Consider the following 13,048-nt stretch of genomic DNA (forward strand, 5'->3'; position numbering starts at 1 on the left):
TAACTTCATCCCTTATTTGATGAATAAGCCCTGCTCCAGTTTGACCATCATATGGAAAAGGCACTGAAGGTAGCAAGTGAAAAGAACGCATCCTTTTTTGGAGATTTCAATCCCTATCTTCAATGACCTACCCTTCACCATAAGGTCAGAAGGAGGGCTACTTGCTGATGACTGTAAGATGTTCACCACCATTCATGACTCCTCAAACAGCAAGACCTGGACAATATTCAAGCTGAGGCTGAAAAGTGACAAGCAACATTTGCTTCAGACTAGTTCCAGGTAATTACCACAGCCACCAAGAGAGAATCAAGCCATCTAACCAAGACATTCAATAGTACCACAATTACTAAATCCCCAACCATCAACATACTGGAAGTTACCATTGGCCAGAAACTAAACTGGACTAGACAGAAAAGATACTGTGGTGACAAGAGCAGGTCAGAGGCTAGGAATTCTGTAGTGAGTAACACACCTCTTGACTGCCAAAAGCCTTTCTACTACCTAGAACATAAAAGTCAAGAACGTCTTGGAATACTTCCAACTTGTCTGGCTGCCTGCAGCTCCAGCAATAGCTCAAGAAGGCTGATCCCTTCCAGGGCAAAGCAGCCAAGTTGATTAACACTCATCCACAACCTTCAATATTCCTTCCTTTCACCACCAATGCACAGCATGTACCATCTACAAGATTCATTGCAGTAATTTACCAAGCGCCCTCTGACGGCACCTTCCAAACAGTAGCACCTATTTGACCTTGGAGCCGTTATATCACTTGTGAGTCAACTCCTCAAGAAGGCACAAGAATAAAGAAGAACAAAGGACAAAGAAAATTACAGCCCTTTGGCTCTCCAAGCCTGCGCCGATCAAGATCCTCTGTCTAACCTGTCATCTATTTTCTAACGGTCTGTGTCCATTTGCTCTCTGCCCATCCATGTACCTGTCCAGATACATCTTAAAAGACGCTAATGTGTCTGCGTCTACCACCTCCGCTGGCAACGTGTTCCAGGCACCCACCACCCTCTGCGTAAAGAACTTTCCACGCATATCTCCCTTAAACTTTTCCCCTCTCACTTTGAACTCATGACCCCTAGTAATTGAGTCCCCCACTCTGGGTAAAAGCTTTTTGCTTTCCACCCTGTCATACCCCTCATGATTTTGTAGACCTCAATCAGGTCCCCCCTCAACCTCCGTCTTTCTAATGAAAATAATCCTAATCTCCTCAACCTCTCTTCATAGCTAGCACCCTCCATACCAGGCAACATCCTGGTGAACCTCCTCTGCACCCTCTCCAAAGCAGCCACATCGTTTTGGTAATGTGGCAACCAGAGCTGTACACAGTACTCTAAATGTGGCCGAACCAAATGGTATTGAAATTCTCATCAAGGGAACACATTACGCAGGATTAAAGAAATGTTGTCCATAGATGTCTTTGTGCACTATAATCTTTTATTTCCAGTAATAATAGCAGCAATGCTGAAGATCAATAATCTTCTGGGGCAGCCAGATGGATGTTGCAAACCAGTCTATTCAGCAACAAGACCATTATTTGATACAAAAACATAATACACTGCAATTGAAAAGTAAGCTCTCTCAGTTACTTGGCCTTATTAGATATTCAGACAAATTATAAGACTCAAAGTGGTCATCAAAGCTAATCACACACCTTTAGTTTTTCTACTCAATGAGCAGGAACTTGCAAAAATGCCTCCAAGAGTACAAAGATTCTGACTTTGTCTCATGAATTTTGCTTACACAACAGTCTACATACAGAGGAAGATACAGACAATGGCAGACGCACTGTCTAGTGCAGTGGTGATAGCCTTACTGACTGCATCCAAGAAATCAAGTCACAATTACAATCCACAGTGGCACAATGGCCAGCAAGATTTGGGAAGGATAAGTGAGAGAACAGGAATATCTGCTGATATTGAACTGAATTTGCTGATCCTGGAAGATTACTGTTGTTTGTGATTGGATCGGAAATTAGCTTGCTGAAAGAAGACAGAAGGTGGTAGTAGATGGGAAATGTTCATCCTGGAGACCAGTTACTAGTGGTGTACCGCAAGGGTCGGTGTTGGATCCACTGCTGTTTGTCATTTTTATAAATGACCTGGATGAGGGCGTAGAAGGTTGGGTTAGTAAATTTGCAGACGACACTAAGATCAGTGGAGTTGTGGATAGTGACGAAGGAGGCTGTAGGTTGCAGAGAGACATAGATAAGCTGCAGAGCTGGGCTGAGAGGTGGCAAATGGAGTTTAATATGGGCAAGTGTGAGGTGATGCACTTTGGTAGGAGTAACTGGAAGGCAAAGTACTGGGCTAATGGTAAGATTCGTGGTAGTGTAGATGAGCAGAGAGATCTCAGTGTCCATGTACACAGATCCTTGAAAGTTGCCACCCAGGTTGACAGGGCTGTTAAGAAGGCATACAGTGTTTTAGCTTTTATTAATGGAGGTATCGAGTTCCGGAACCAAGAGGCTATGGTGAAGCTGTACAAAACTCTGGTGCGGCCGCACTTGGAGTATTGCGGACAGTTCTGGTCACCGCATTATAAGAAGGATGTGGAAGCTTTGGAAAGGGTGCAGAGGAGATTTACTAGGATGTTGCCTGACATGGAGGGAAGGTCTTACGAGGAAAGGCTGAGGGACTTGAGGCTGTTTTCATTAGTGAGAAGAAGGTTGAGAGGTGACTTAATTGAAACATATAAAATAATCAGAGGGTTAGATAGGGTGGATAGGGATGGCCTTTTTCCTAGGATGGTGACGGCGAGCACGAGGGGGCATAGCTTTAAATTGAGGGGTGAAAGATATAGGACAGACATCAGAGGTGGTTTCTTTACTCAGAGAGTAGTAAGGGAATGGAACACTTTGCCTGCAACGGTAGTAGATTCGCCAACTTTAGGTACATTTAAGTCATCATTGGATAAGCATATGGACGTACATGGAACAGTGTAGGTTAGATGGGTTTCAGATCGGTATGACAGGTCGGCACAATATCGAGGGCCGAAGGGCCTGTACTGTGCTGTAATGTTCTATGTTCTATGTTCTATGTAGCTGAAGCATTGGCCATTATTATTGTTGGGAATAAAGGGTTGTGGTGTACTGCAGAAACAGGCAAGCCAATGGCTAAGACATGATATTTCGAACAAAGGAGACAGCGAGTTTTGAGAAGATTTGTAGCTCAGGTTGAGTTTCTGGATGTGAGTTTGCTCGCTGAGCTGGAAGGTTAGTTTTCAGATGTTTCGTCACCATTCTAGGTAATATCATCAGTGAGCCTCCGATGAAGCGCTGGTGTTATGTCCCGCTTTCTATTTATCTGTTTAGGTTTCCTTGGGTTGGTGATGTCATTTCCTGCGTTGGTGATGTCATTTCCTGTTCTTTTTCTCAGGGGATGGTAGATTGGCTCCAAATCAATGTGTTTGTTGATGGAGTTCCGGTTGGAATGCCATGCTTCTAGGAATTCTTGTGCGTGTCTCTGTTTGGCTTGCCCTAGGATGGATGTGTTGTCCCAATCAAAGTGGTGTCCTTCCTTATCTGTATGTAAGGATACGAGTGATAGTGGGTCATGTCGTTTTGTGGCTAGTTGATGTTCATGTATCCTTGTGGCTAGCTTTCTGCCTGTTTGTCCCCAATGTAGTGTTTGTCACAGTTCTGGCAAGGTATTTTTTAGATGACGTTTGTTTTGCTTGTTGTCTGTATAGGGTCTTTTAAGTTCATTAGCTGCTGTTTTAGTGTGTTGGTGGGTTTGTGGGCTACCCTGATGCCAAGAGATCTGAGTAGTCTGGCAGTCATTTCGGAAATGTCTTTGATGTAGGGGAGAGTGGTTATGGTTTCTGGGCCTGTTTTGTCTGTTTGTTTGGGTTTTGAAATGACTGCCAGACTACTCAGACCTCTTGGCATCAGGGTAGCCCACAAACCCACCAACACACTAAAACAGCAGCTAATGAACTTAAAAGACCCTATACAGACAACAAGCAAAACGAACGTCATCTACAAAATACCTTGCAAGAACTGTGACAAACACTACATTGGACAAACAGGCAGAAAGCTAGCCACCAGAATACATGAACATCAACTAGCCACAAAACGACATGACCCACTATCACTCGTATCCTTACATACAGATGAGGAAGGACACCACTTTGATTGGGACAACACATCCATCCTAGGACAAGCCAAACAGAGACACGCACGAGAATTCCTAGAGGCATGGCATTCCAACCGGAACTCCATCAACAAACACATTGATTTGGAGCCAATCTACCAACCCCTGAGAAAAAGAACAGGAAATGACATCACCAATGCAGGAAATGACATCACCAACCCAAGGAAACCTAACCAGATAAATAGAAAGCAGGACATAACACCAGCGCTTCACTGGAGGCTCACTGATGTTGTTACCTAGAATGGTGACGAAACGTCTGAAAACTAACCTTCCAGCTCAGCGAGCAAACTTACATCCTGAACAAAGGAGACATTTTACCATTGTTGATGATATACCAGTACGTGATGAGTGACTGGTCATGTTGGGGAAGTTGTACATTGGACACTTTGGAATCACCAAGAGCAGTGCCAGAACTGGATGGCCGGTGATAATGAGGAGTTTGTTACCAATTGTTAGACATGTGCCATCCACTAACCAGAACCAAAAGAATCTTTAATGCCCACTAAATTCCCAACCAGACCTTGGGAACATATGGGAATGTGTTAGGGTTAGGAACTATATTAGAACTGTTATTATGCAATGAGATACTTAATGCAAAACCTCACAGTGAAGATGCCACTAGGTGGCAGTGACCATAATAGGATTTAATTTTACATTCATTCTCAGGGAGAGGAATGTGTCCCGGATTGTAAAAATAAATTTAAATGAGAGGAATTATGTTGGCACGAAAGCTGAACTGGCTAAAGTGAACTGGCAAATTTGTTTAAAGGATAGATCAATATAGATGTAATGGTAGACATTTAAGGGGCTGTTTCAGAATATACAGAATAGACACATTCCAGTGAGAAAGAAAATTTCCGAGCCATGCATCTATGGTTAAACAGAAATGTCTAAATAGTATCAAACGAAAGGAAAATGTATATGACTAAGCAAAGACAGGTGACAGATCAGAAAATTGGACAGAATGTAAAAATAAGCAAAGAATGACCAAAAGAAATCATAAAAAGAAGGCAAAATTGGATGAAAGGATGCCAGCCAAAAATATCAAGAAGTAAGGGCATTTACAAATATTTAAGGAAGTGACGAGTTAACAATTGATTATTGCTCCTCCAGAATGTGGGATTGGAGAATTAACATCAGAAAAGTAGGAAATAACAATGATTTGAACAGGTATTTTGCCTCAGTCTTCACCAGAGAAGAAAGGACTAACATTCCAGACGTTGTGATAGATACAGAGAAAAGGGGGAAAGTTACAACCATCAAGAGAGGTGTTATTCAGTAAATTGTTTGGACTGTGGGCCGACAAGTGTTTAGGTCCTGATGGACATCGTCCTAGTATCTTAAAAGATGAGGTTTGTGAGATAGTTGATGCACTGGTTTTATTTTCCATACTTCCTTTGATTCAGGATTTGGTCCATTAGAATGCGCAATAAAAACTATAGCTCCTTGATTTCGAAGAGGAATGAGACAGAAACAGATAAGGTCACCACAGCCCGACCAACCAGGAGGCTACTTTCTCATTAGAGCAAGATGATTGGTTGTAGTTTAACCTCAGGTGAGGGAAAAGGTTGAAGAAGAATCCTTTATAGTAATCTCAGCTGATGCAGGAATTCAAATCCATCCTTTCGGCATCAGTATACCCCACAAATCAGCTATCCAGCCAACTGAGCTAAACAGCCCCAGACACAATGCAGGCTGGTAAGATTACCATTTGTCATAGGGAAAATCTTCCAAGCTATTACTGAAGACATTATAATAGGGCACTTGGGTAAATTCAAGATAATCAAGCAGATTCAACAATGTTTCTGTGAAGGAGAAATTATGTTTAACAAATCTCTTGAAGTTATTTGACAAAGTAACACATTCCATGGATAAGAGGAACTGGTGGCATTACTGTACTTCAATGTCCAAAGGTATTTCATAATTTACCACTTAAAAGGTATTATAGAAAATAAAAGATGGTAGTTTAAGGGTAGCATGTTGGCAATGGATAGAAGGCTGGCTGGCTAAAAGGAAGTAGAAATTCTACATAAATGGGTCTTTTTCAGATTGGCAAGGTGAAAAAATGGTTTGCCAAAGGGATCAGTCCCAGGAACATCATGATTTTACAAATTATATAAATTACTTAGATTAGGTGATGGAAGGGTTTTGTTGCCAAAATTGATGAATGCACAAAAATAGGTAGGAAAATAAAGGACATAGATTGGGCAAATCAAATCAGTCAGTATGCCATAGAGGAGGAATTTCTGGCGTGTATACGGAATGGTTTTCTTGACCAATTTGTGGAGGAACCAATGAGAGAGCAGGCCATCTTAGACTGGGTGCTGTGTAATGAAAAGGGAATCATTGCCAATCTGGCTGTGCGAGACCCCTTGGAGTAGAGCAATCTTAACTTTTTGTCAAAATGGAGAGTGAGGTTGTTATTTTGGAGACTAGGGTGCTGAACCTTAATAAAGGGAGCTACGAGGATATGAGGTGTGAGTTGGCCTTGATAGATTGGGGAAAGTTACATAAAGGGATGACAGTACATAGGCAATGGCAAACATTTAAGGAACACGTGAGGGAACTGCAACAACTGTTTATTCCTGCCTGTCTCAAAAGCAAAATGGGTAAGAGGGCCAATCCATGGCCTACAAAGGAAGTATGAGATCGTATCCAATCCAAGGAAGAAAAATACAGATTGGCCAAGAAAAATAATAAATCTGAGGACTGGAAGTAGTTCAGAGTTCAGGAAAGAAGGACCAAGGGATTGATTAAGAAGGGGAAAATAGGGTATGAAAGTAAGCTTGCAGGGAATATAAAGTTTCTATGGGTACGTGAAGGGAAAGAGATTGCTAAAGACAAATGTATGTCCCCTACATATAGGAACAGGGGAATGTATAATAGGAGACAAAGGAATGGCGGAGGAACAGAATACATACTTTGGTTCTGTCTTCACAAAAGAGGACACAAATCAGATACCAGAATTATTGGAGGATGCAAGATTTAGTGAGAGGGAAGAACTGATGGAGAACAATATTAGTGGAGAAATGGTGCTGAGAAAATTGTTGAGATAGAGGGCCAATAAATCCCCAGGACCTGATAATCTACAAACCAGATTAAAGAATTACTTAAAGAAGTAGCTCTAGAAATAGTGGATGAATTGGTGGTCATCTTCCAGGATTCTATCGACTCTGGAACAGTCCCTGCAGATTGAAGGGTGACTAATGTCACTCCAGTATTCAAAAAGGGAGGTAGAAAGAAAACAGGGACTTACAGACTGGTGAGCCTAACATCGATAGTGAAAAAAATTTTTGAATCCGTTGTCAAGGATCTTATAGCAGAGCATTTAGAAGGTAATGGCAGGATCAGATAGAATCAGCATGGATTTATGAAGGGGAAATCATGCTTGACAAATCTGTCGGAATTGTATGCAGATGTAACCAGTAGAGTTGACAAGGGGGAGCTAGTCAATGTGGTATATTTGGACTTTCAGAAAGCTTTTGACAAAGTCCCACATAACAGATTAATGTGCAAGATTAAAGGGCGTGGGATTGGGAGAAGTGTACTGAGATGGACATGAAACCAGTTGGCAGAGAGGAAACAAAGAGCATGAATTAATTGGCAGGCTGTAACTAGTGGTGTGCCACAGGGATCGGTGCTGGGACCCCAGCTATTCACAATATATATTAATGATTTGGATGAGGGAACAAAATGTAATATCTCCAAGTTTGCAGATGATACCAAGTTGGGTGGGGGGGGCGGAGGGTGGGTGGTGAACTGTGGTGAGTATGCAGAAATCCTACACCATGATCCTGACAGGTTGGGTGAGGGGGCAAATCAATGGCAGATGCTGGATAATTTGGATAATTGAAAGGTTATTCACTTCAGCAGCAAAGACAAGAGAAGGCAGATTACTGAATGGCTGTAAATTGGGAGAGGGGAGTGTGCAGTGGGACCTGGGTGTCCTTGTGCATCACTCTCTGAAGGTAAGCATGCAGGTGCAGCAGGTGGTAAAGAAGGCAAATGGTATGTTTGCCTTCATTGTAAGAGGTTTTAAGTACAGGAGCAGGGATGTGTTGTTGCAGTAGTACAGGGCCTTGGTGAGACCACACCTGGAATATTGTATGCAGTTTTGGTCTCCTTTTCTGAGGAAGGATGCTCTTGCTCTCGAGGGAGGGCAGTGAAGGTTTATCTGGCTGATTCCGGGGATGGCGGGAGAGAGTGACTGGGTTGGGATTGTCTTTGCTGGAGTTCAGATGTGGGATCTCACAGAGACTTATAAAATTCTAACAGGGCTGGACAGTGTAGATGCAGGGAGGATGTTCCTGATAGTGGGTGTGTCCAGAATCAGGGGTCACAGTATGAGGATTCAGGGTAGATGATTTAGACGGAGATGAGGAGACATTTCTTCACCCAAAGAGTGATGAACCTGTGGAATTCATTACCACTGAAGTAGTTGATGCCAAAACTTTGAATGTATTCAAGAGGCAACTAGATATAGCACTTGGGACAAATGGGATCAAAGGTTATGGGGAGAAAGCAAGATTAGGCTGTTGAGTTGGATAATCAGCCATGATTGTGAAGATTGGCAGAGCAGGCTCAAAGGGCTGAATGGCCTCCTCCTGCTCCTATCTTCTGTGTTTCTATGTTTCTAGAACATAATGAGGCTACTAAAAGATTCAAATAGATTAAGTGAGTGAGTAAAGATGTATTGAATGAAATATACAGTGCAAAATGTAAAATTGTCCATTTCAGTAGGAAGAACCAGAATAAAGCATATTATCTAAACGGGAAGAGATTGTAGAGCTCTAGAGTGTAGCGGCATCGGGTATCCTCATGTGTTAACTATAATATGTTAGTATACAGGTACAGCAAGTAATTGGGAAAGCTAATAGAATGTCATAATTAATCACAAGGGGAATTGAATACAAAGTTACGAAGCTGTGCTTCAGCTATACTAGGACACTACATCTGGAGTATTATGCGTGGTATTGGTTACCTTACTGAAGGAAGGATGTAAATGCATTGGAATCAGTGGAAAGAAGGTCTACAAGGCTTCATGTCTGGAATGGAGGAGGGGAATGGTGTGGCAGGGGTTGACTTATGAGGAAATGTTGAACAGGCTCACCTTAACTCCCCACCTACACTCACCTTTACTGGCTCCATCCCTCTCACATTGATCTGTCCGTCTCCTCTCCACTTATCTGCTCCTTTATCCATCTTCCATCCACCTGCCCCTCTCTATTTATTTCAGAATCCCCTTCCCCTTCCCCACTTCTGAAGAAGGGCCCAGACCTGAAACGTCAGCGTTCCTGCACCTATGATGCTGCTTGGCCTGCTGTGTTCATCCAGCTCTACACCTTGTTATCTCAGATTCTCCAGCACTGGCAGTTCCTATTATCAATGAATCAGCTTGTAACTGCTAGGGTTTAGAACAGAGAGCAGTAACCAATGAAACATACAAGTGATCAGGGGTTTTGGCAGCATAGGTGCAGAGAGGATGTTTCCTCTCATGGGATTATCTAGAACTTGGGGTCACTCTGTCAAAATCAGTGGTCAGTCCATTCAGGGATTTTTTTTTAGTTCTGAGAGGATGGAAAGTCTTTGGAATTCACTTCTTTAAGAAGTGTTGGGAGTAAAGTTACTGTATATTTTTAAGGCAGAGGTACATATAATTCTTGTTAAGCAAGGGGTGAAAGATTATCAGTGGTAGACAGAAATATGAATTTGAGGTTACAATCTGTTGAACCGTAAACTTTTGAATGGTAGAGCATTATGGACGGTGAATATCTTTCTCCTGCTCCATGTTTGTATATACTTTTCAAACGAGACTAGGAGGGGGAATATCTTCATTCACACTAGATGACTTCAGGCTTGAACAAATCCATGCACAACAGCTGGAACAATTCCTTGCCCTACATCAACTTCCACTTATCACAGAGAGAACCACACAGTTGTAAAAGGGAGTGTGACTGTGTTATTCCAATCACAGAAGTTTAATGAAAAAGATGACATTACTAATTTAATGTTTTTTTATGAGTTCCTTTGATTTAAAATAACAAAAAATTAAAGATCTTCCATTCTAGCAGAAGACTTTGGTATTTTCTAGAAAGCAGATTGCTTTTATAAATAGCATTCCGAAAATACTTCATGAAAGTTCTGTGGTTTTCGATGAGATCTGCAGCCTGATGTAGAGGATCAGACAATACATGTTTATGTCTGAACTGATCACTGGATAGAAATTCTTCATGGTTTTTGAACTGATGTGATCACTTTGCTTCCTTATACAGGTTCTGTACTATTATTAATAATGATGACTCTAATTGTCTAGAAAAAACAAAATATTTATTTAAATGTAACAGCTCAGAGTCGTATGTCCTCCTGCATTGGTGCTGTCATTTTTCCATATTTTACTTCTTCCAATCTGATGGGTTCCAGTTAGCTGGTAATGTCTGGAATATGATGTTTCAGCTTTGTAAGCGCTATAGTGATATACGGTAAATGGTCTAATACTATCTCACACCCACTGCAGCATAATTACAAATCATGGACTGATGAATTACTTTTAATGTCTTCTAGTGTTAGAACTTTCAGTTTGGTTGACATTAAAATGTAACCCACATTGAGAAACTTGTAAGTGAAGTTTCGATAATATTATATGATGCTTCTGTTTTCCATGACCAGAGAGCAGTGTGGGAAGGTAATTTAGTTTGGATCTGCTTCCTCCTCAGCAGGTATCAGTCACAAATGGGTACTTCCATATAGTCATAACTCAGGTCCCAATCTCGAAGTTATTTAGAGATTATTGGAATGTAATTATATCATGCATGGATAACAGAATTTCAATTAGAATGTTTTAGAATGCAATTGTATGTTATGGTTTTCTATTTGTAAATTCTGTTTGCAGGTTTTAAGGGCTTCAGTTGTGAAGTTAGACAACCCACCTTTAACTGTTATTATTCCATGCACGAAACTAAATTAATCGATGTTGAAGATTTCAAAAGAACAGTAGTGCATTAAAATAACTGTTTAATTAATAATGACATTTATCATATCTATAGTAAGTACTCCAGTTTATAAAAGATACCAAAAATGGTCCATTTCAACTCCCCCTCCCATTCCTTAGATGACATGTCCACCCTGGGCCTCCTGCAGTGCCACAATGATGCCACCCAAAGATTGCAGGAACAGCATCTCATATTCCGCTTGGGAACACTACAGTCCAATGGTATCAATGTGGACTTCACAAGCTTCAAAACCTCCCCTCCCACTACGGCATCCCAAAACCAGCCATGTGACTTCTTACACCATCTGAATGAGTAGACACGAACTCAGTATAGCATCTTGCCCAAAAGACAGTATTTCTGATAGTCTAGCACTCTCTAAGCATGGTAATAGATTGCTAGATTGATTCCTAAAGTGAATACTAAGCCACTGAAATCGAGAGTGTTCAGCCAAGCTAACCCTGCTATGTGCTGGTAAGGGATATGAAGTGGTGTAACAAGAGTATTCATTGATTCACAGGTCTGGTTCTAGAAAGAATACCACCCTAGGAATTTAAAATAATGACTAATATTTTGATTAATACAATAAAGGTATTTATTTTTCAGATGGATACATTAAAAACAACTGACCCCTCGTGACTATTTGGAGACAAAGATAAAATTTAGTAATTAGTTTCTGCTTAAGCTTGAACAATTTTACTTTAGGTTAGCAAAAGTGTAAATTTTCCCAGGTATTCTACAGAGATTGCTTGGCTGTTTATTAAATTAGATTGCTGGGTGCCTGGAACGCATTGCCAGTGGAGGTGGTAGGGGTGGACATGATAATGTCATTTAAGATGTATCTAGACATGAATGGGCAGGGAATAGTGGAATACAGATAATTGGAAAATAGGCAACCGGTTTGGATAGAGGATCTGGGTCAGCGCAGGCTTGGAGGGCTGAAGGGCCCCTCCCTGTGCTGTAATTTTCTTTGTTCTTTGTTCTAGATCAAATATTGCATTTTGTGTTGTGCTGAGGGCTTGTGTAACAGTTGTGACCTCATCACTGGCAGTGGGTTTAAATTGGGCCCTAGCTGTTGTGGTAAAAGCAAATTATCAGTCGACAAAGAACAAAAGGATGTGTTCAATACGAAAGTAGCTAACAAATTTCTCAAATTTGGCCACATTCATGAATTAAAGTTTCCTCCCTCTGCTTGGTTCTACATTAAATCCTAGAAAAGCACATCACAAAAAGGTCCAAGAATAACTTGGTTTGGAAAATGGAGGGATTTGGTTTAAAATATATTGGAGTAGAAATTCTCCCACTTCTAATGATGTCATTAATGTGCTGAATAGCAGAATATCTACAGTGAAATCCAGAACAAGATCTTCAGTTTACAATTTGGCTAGGAATACTGCATGCAGGAAATTCTTACACACATCTTTACAATACAAACTACAGACGCCCTTAGTCCTCTGTGGAATAGATTGCTGATGTGGCTTATCTAATCCCACATCATACTTGATCTCAATGTATGTGATGCTGACATTGGGAACAAAACTAACTAATAATTGCATTTTCCGTCCGGATCTGAGTACAAAGGTTCACTCATAAGTGTCATAAGGTAGTACAGACTTTAATAATACTGTTCAGAAAGAAAACACTATTTGGGTTGCTAACATAGCTTTTAAACTCTGTGTCATTCTCAGTCAGTAGTATTCTTAGTTCTGAGCAATGCATGGGTTGAAGTCTCTGCTCCTAAGACTTGAGAACAACATTTGACTGATACAGCCTGTGTAGTACTATAGGAATGATGCAATGCCAGAGCAGCAGCTCTCAAATGTGACAGTAAAACAAGGTTCAAGGTAAAAGATCCCATGGCACTATTTTGAAGAAGACCCTGGTGCTCTGAAGTCGATATTA

At 41.1% G+C, this 13,048-nt stretch overlaps 1 protein-coding gene across 2 annotated transcripts in view; it reads right to left on the reverse strand.

The window, feature by feature from the left end:
- Positions 1 to 13,048, reverse strand: part of tbx20 (T-box transcription factor 20) — a 49,718-nt gene that overhangs the window by 1,949 nt on the left and 34,721 nt on the right. The gene's annotated exons all lie outside the window — the stretch shown is intronic.

The sequence above is a fragment of the Stegostoma tigrinum genome, chromosome 5, assembly GCF_030684315.1.
Source record: "Stegostoma tigrinum isolate sSteTig4 chromosome 5, sSteTig4.hap1, whole genome shotgun sequence".
Lineage (NCBI taxonomy): Eukaryota > Metazoa > Chordata > Chondrichthyes > Orectolobiformes > Stegostomatidae > Stegostoma > Stegostoma tigrinum.